This window comes from Fragaria vesca, linkage group LG1, assembly GCF_000184155.1.
Source record: "Fragaria vesca subsp. vesca linkage group LG1, FraVesHawaii_1.0, whole genome shotgun sequence".
Lineage (NCBI taxonomy): Eukaryota > Viridiplantae > Streptophyta > Magnoliopsida > Rosales > Rosaceae > Fragaria > Fragaria vesca.
In genome coordinates, this window is record NC_020491.1 from 19,934,806 (window position 1) to 19,941,694 (window position 6,889).

The window sequence follows — 6,889 nt, forward strand, 5'->3', positions numbered from 1 at the left end:
TATTGGCTCTAGGGTTAGAACAAAGTGCATGATAACGTGATGAAGAATAAAGTGTAGAGACAAAGAGATAGCAAGAGAGTCATCTTATTCATTGATAGGAGCCCTTTATATAGGGAATTACACAATATCAATATGGTAAGGATATGAATACATAGATCTAGTCTAACTACATATCCTATTGGTATAAGGCCAAGGCACACATAGAGAATATCCTAGAACATGTTTTGAATTAATGTATGATATTCCTATCAAGAAGCTTAATAGTGTAATTGAGATGGCAGCCCAGGGTGAGAAAGGAATAGAGATCAATCACTTCTATGGAATCCTCCAGGATCATAGAACCTTTTATAAACATTTTCTTATAAAATAACAAAAGAAAAACAATCGATTTAAATAAGTTTTTCTTTTCATTTGGTTTGCTCCAGCCGATATTATGATTAGTGGTTGATTTAATTCAAAGGCATTTAGATTTGGGAGGTCATTTTGGTATCTTACCCAATGAGGCAGCTACATATGGCCTGCTTTCACACAAAAATAAGAGAAAATCATATTCGTTTGATCTTAACTTCAACCCCAATAACCATATGTTTCAGTTATAATAACCCATGATATAATAAACTATTGTAGAAATACATTCTCTTGTTCCGAAATTTGTACTCAAACTAATTAATCAAAGTATGTGACAAACACTCACATATATAACAATCCATGTACATTTTTTTTCTTTTTTTTTTTTGAGAATGAATATCCATGTACGGTTTATAGTTCAACAAATCATTATTTTAAAGCTGTTTGTAAGATGTATTTTGAGATCATTTTTGATCCCTTTCATGATTAAATAATTTCTTGTATGCATGTTATTGTGCCATCTACTTCATAATGGTACTTGGGAATTGTCTTCCTAAGTTCTTAATGTCAATAGCTAGCGAACTATACTTTCGGATCGATAGGGCAATAATCCTGAGCACGAAGATGAAACCCAGCTCCTTAACTATTTGAAACACAGCAAGTAACAAGCACTAACATAAGGGAAATAGTGATGTACATGCAATATATAAGAACATAGAATACAATATCAATTTATAAATACTCACTCTGGTGAAACCCAAAGAGCAAAAACCACGAAATCATTAAAAGAAAAACTCTAACAAGTAATACATAAGGAGCACAAGAATATATATCTGGAAAAATGGAAAATGTTCAGCACATCCGAGAACTATCACATGCATGCAGGATCACATTGAAAATGAGGTTCAGTTTGATGGGGGTGGAAAGAGGAATGGAATGGAAGGAATTGCGGATGGAACATTGGGGATGGTCGTCGGGAGTGTGGGCAGTGAGTTTGCTGGAAGTGGAGGTAGTGTAGTAGGCAAGGGTGTTGTAGGCAATGCTGGTTTCGGCAACGATGGCAATGGCGGCAATGTGGCCTTTGGCAGAGTTGGGGCAGTCGGAAGTGAAGGCAAGGGCGGCAATGTGGCCTTGGGCAGTGTTGGTAGTGAGCTGGCTGGCAATGGAGGTAGTGTCGTGGCGGACAAGGGGGTTTTCGGCACTGTAGGCAATGCTGATTTTGGCAGAGATGGGATTACAGTTGGGGTGGTAGGTGGTGTAGGCAATGGAGTAGATGGCAATGGTGGCAATGTGGCTTTTGGAAGAGTTGGGGTAGTTGGAAGTGCAGGCAAGGGGTTTGAGGGCAATGGTGGCAATGTGGCCTTGGGCAGTGTTGGTGCCGAGGGTAGTGGAGGCAATGCAGTCTTGGGCAGAGAGGGAATCGCGGGCACTACTGGCAGTGCTGGTGGAGGAGCTGCTGCTGTGTCCAAGAGGTGACGAGCTGCTTGGCTCATTTGGATGCTCGAGAGCGATAAAACTGCGAGCAAAGATAGAACGAAGAACTGCTTGTGAAGAGTAGTCATGGTTGAGCTTAAGGGAGCTGCAAAGGGAAATATCATCCACAAAATGGTGCTGTCTTGTTGTGAAGAGAAGGCAACACTTGATCGGTTTTTATGGGGAAGATATGTCAAAAGATTCTGCATGAGTTTGATGAGTTGTGGTTGCAGGAAGAGGGAGAAAGCACCTATTAGCTCACCTCCCTAACTTCATTGTTCCTAAAGTCACACCAATACTAACCCAAAATAATGGCTTCAACTCGCGTAAGCACAACTCATTTTAGTCTTCAAAAGAAAAAGAAAAGAAAAGAAAAAACTCGTTTTAGTCATCTAATGCTATGTCACACCAGAGATGTAAAATGTCAGTCTGCCAATTATGTTGTTAATACTATGACTAGGACTCGATAGCTGCAATGTGTGCAGCATCTAGCATTTTCACTAGTACGTGATCGATAATCCTTTAATTCTTTGGAAAATTCTGCTATCTTAGGTGATGAGAAATTTAGTAGTTAGTTGATATAAATATATAATTGTTCAGAGGATTTGAGAGTGCGGTTTCTATAAATTTTAGTTGCGTTGTTTAGTTTGATGGAACAACAACTGTAACCCGATCCAAATGTGCCATAGGCAAAGTTTAGAAAACTTTTACTCATGTTCCAAATGGGATTAATTAATATCCACTTTACTCATGTGGACAATTATTCCACACCTGAATGTTACATAATATATATTTTTTTTGATATATAGAAATTTTATTTTTCTTTGGTCATGAAAAGTTAACAATTAGTTAGAATGATAAGGATTTTCATGAGGTTGAGAGATCATCACATTTGTATATATGGGGGATATCTATAAAATTTAGAAGACCAGTAGCACACATGTCTAGGATGAAAAAAAAGGAAGTATCTTGAATACGTCTGGCCATCTACTAAAAAACCATGCATATCTCAAAACTCTCAACATGTTTAATAATTTCTATTGATTAAATTGAATGTATTGAGATATGAGAAGAAATTAACATATGTGAAAATTAATATGGTATCATTCACTAGTCATTTTGATGAGTGGTTAAGGTTGCCATGTTGCCCTAGCTAGTTCATCCGGTCATACTTGAGTTACCACCCAACTAGTGGTGTTTACTATCCCATGGGCGATTTTCATGGTGGACACCATCGTGTGATGTGCACTGGTTGTTTCGATTTTGCCGGAAAGGAAATTCAAGGTGTCATATATAGGATTTAAGATAAGGGCCTGACATCGAGTGTGTACCTTGTTGCCATAATTGATTCATAGTTGTAACATTGTTTAGGTGCCCGGGTGGCAAAGATGGTGATTTCTTTGTCATTTCATGAACTGCGGACAAGGTGTAGACAGGGGAGGTGAGGTTTCATTTCTCCATGCGAGTGTCGTAGTTTTTTATGGATGATGTTTTGGGATATAATTAAGGGATTAATAATTCAAAATCTAAAATTCTTGTATAATAAATTAATAGTGTTCAGATAACAGTTTTTAGGTTGAAAAAGAACTGAATTATTTCATTATTCTACATTTGGTATTCTGATCCAAGCCGTATACACCTTTGGTCACGATCCAAGCCCAAGTTGGGTCTTTGGCTCTGCTTCTCTGCTTGTGGGGAGCAGCTATACAATGAAAAGTAGAAAGAAGACCATGGGAAAGATCATCCTACAGATGCAGATAGGGAAAGTTTTATGGAGGACCTTGGAAGATATATAGGAAACCAGAGGTCATCGCGGCTTCTTCTACCATCAATATTTGTTTTTCTGTTGATGAATGTGAAAGGCTTATTGTGTGAAGAAGGATATTCAACGAGCCTGTCATATATGTTCTGAGTGTGTTCTTTCTTGGTTTACTCTTGCAAGACATCAAATGATCGATCGATCTAGGTAGGAAAAGATTTACTTCATTACATCATCTTTGTAGTGTTAGATTGTGAAGATTAGATCGATTGAAATAGTGACCGAACCAAATACCATATGCAGTCATCTATCTTAGGAAGTTGGCTGATCTCAGTAGGTAAACATACCCGTAACTCGCAACACATATATTAATTAATTGACTACATATTTTCAGGATCCCGTGGTCATCCTATTTATATGAGGAACATATAATTAAGGGTAAAAAGTATGACGTTCATTAACACAAATATGGGATGAAAGTAAGAATAAAGTATCTCAATGTACAAACTTGAAACCTTAGCAACTGAGACTTTCCTTGCTAACTAATATACTTTTAAGATATTAGAAGAAATAAAATTCAAATAGTATCATTTGGTATAACTATAACTTCAAGCGTGATAGATTTGTCGTTGGCTTGTTCAAATGTAGGATAATCCAATTGATATTTCTGATTATTAGTTTGTAAACAATGCGATTTAGCATGCATAATAGTACGTTTAGCTTTCCGTCCAATTTTAACTCATATTGCAATTAAATGATAATCTATATATACACTGATAAGTTGCAATACCCACATAATTAAGATAAGCATTTCAGAGCTTTTAATCTAGCTGTGAGCTGCTAGCTCATAAAACCGAGTAAATAGAAATTATAAATAATAATAGAGGAGAAACAAGTATACAAAAACTCACATTACATATGAGAGAGTGATCGAATAATATAACATAATGCATTCAGCTGGATACATGAAAAGAATTAAATTCCATACGGCAAAGTAAGGTACATGCATAAAATTAAAAATACAAAGCACAGAAGGCATAACGACCAAAAAAAAAAAGAAGCACAGAAGTATAGAACTGCTGCAGGTTCCATGAATTCAAAGAAGTCCATTACAATCTATGAACCCTTTGATATTCGTGTAGAACCATCGTAAGGATGAAAAAATAGTAGCATTCAGAGGCGATCGATGTCCAACACTTGCGCAAAGGCGCGCTATCTATTTAATTTGAAGGAGGAGAAGGAATAGTTGGAATTGTGGTTGGAATGCTGGGGATCTTGGTCGGGATGGTGGGAAAAGGAGTAGCTGGAAGTGGAGGAAGTGTCACCTTAGGAACCGTGCTTGGAAATGTTGGCAAGGTAGGTTTTGGCAGAGATGGGATTTGGGTGCTTGGCAATGGTGGCAATGTGGTTTTTGGCAGAGGTGGGATGGGGTTGCTGGTTGGGAAGGTTGGCAATGTTGGTTTAGGCAGTCCTGTTGGCAAGGTAGGCAGTGGAGGCAACGTAACCTTGGGAAGAGACGGAATTATAGGCTGTGGTAATGCTGGAGCAGCCTGCAGAAGGTGTCGAGCCGCGAAGCTCGTATTGATGCTAGACAAGCACAATGCCGCTACCATCATGGAAACCAGGAAGCAATGCTGGAAACCTGCCATGTTGGTTCAAAACAAGAGCAGAAAAATCTAGCGAGCTAGGTTTGTTCTTCAATTCAAGTATAGGAGGAAGTTATGTATCAGATGCAGGAATGAAGAGTATAACAGATGTAATAGGTATTTAAAGGGAATGGAAATCGAAAGGTCCTTGATGGTTGATGAAATCTAGTTGGGGTTGTGTACAGAAGTACTGGTTTAGTTCACCTTCTCAACAAGATTCGAAGCCTTTGTATATACAGTATATTCAAACCTACCCTAGCCTGCCACCTATCCTTCTAGCTAGGACATTACTTAACGTAGCTCATCCAACTCATACTAACCATTATTATTTTTTTGATATTGAGAAAATACGTAGGTGTCTATTGATCGATTGCTGCATATATGGCAATATAGTAAGCTTATTCATCAAACGACGTATCGAAAGAGGAAATTAAAACTTTGGACCGAAAACTTTCTTAATTACCATAAAATGTATATATGATTAAGTATTTAACTTTCTTTTGTTCGAATTCGAATACTGAAGAAGTACTGGTTGATTTGATTAGTAGTAGCTCTCCTTCTCATCACAAGATCCATAGCCTACTTAATATTAAAGCTCTCTTGTATGGGCACCATGGTTGAGCGCTCGGTGGAGGATGCAGCCATCTAGCAGGCTGTTTAGGTCTTGAAGTCTTGAATGCCCTAGATTTAGAGGGTAGCTTGCCCTATTCCTTGCATAGTACACCGTTGGGTCTTAGGTGACAAAAGATTAATTTAGGGTAGTCCTCTAATCTTGGGTTTTATGTATACGAGTCCAGTTTAATACCTTCGTTTTTATTTTTTGAAATTTTAATCTTTTGCATTTTGGGTTTTTTTTTGTTGTTGACTAGTTTTTAGTTTGGGTTTCAATAAGTAAGCATCATAATTTTTTTTTTTGGCAAAACAAATCGTAGGATTGTCTATTGACTGAGAGCAAGTCCAAGAGCTTCTTTATATTTTCTACACAATAGGAAAGTAAAACTCAAAATCTCTAAAAATTTTGTATACCAAATCCAACAGTTTCCCTATTTTAAAGATTCAAATATTTATTACAATAATAATCCTCATTTATTACAATATAATAATAAGTATAAAAATATAAAAGTTTATTTTTTTAGAATAAATTATGTTTTATTTCTTATCTTTGAGCCTTGAAGAATGTGCAACATTTAATTCTTCTTTCCCTAAATATTTTTAGAGAATCTGTAAATATAGGGAAGCAAAGCTTCTTTTTCATCTCTTTCTCTATTTTAGAGAATGAGATAGGGAAGCTGTTGGAGTGGAAAATGACCTTATATTCCCCAAAATAAAGAAAATCAAACAATTTAAGGAATCTGTTGGATTTGCTCTGAGTGAGGTTATCATGATGTTATATCAATGGATTCGGTGTTCCGTTGCCCCAAAAGAAAAAAAAAAAGGTTGCTCCCAAAAGAAAAACATTGTTGAAAAGGTAAGATACATCCTTAATTTGAGTTGTCGACATACACAACACAATATGCTTGTCTATTGGGAGGCAAATGATAAATCCCATATCCAAGTTAAGGAACTCTCTTAATTAAGAATGTAAGATATATAAACATACTTTTGCTTGTCCTCTGGGTTAGCAGCGAGTGTTGCAAGCTCCTGTATAATAAACATCCTTGGA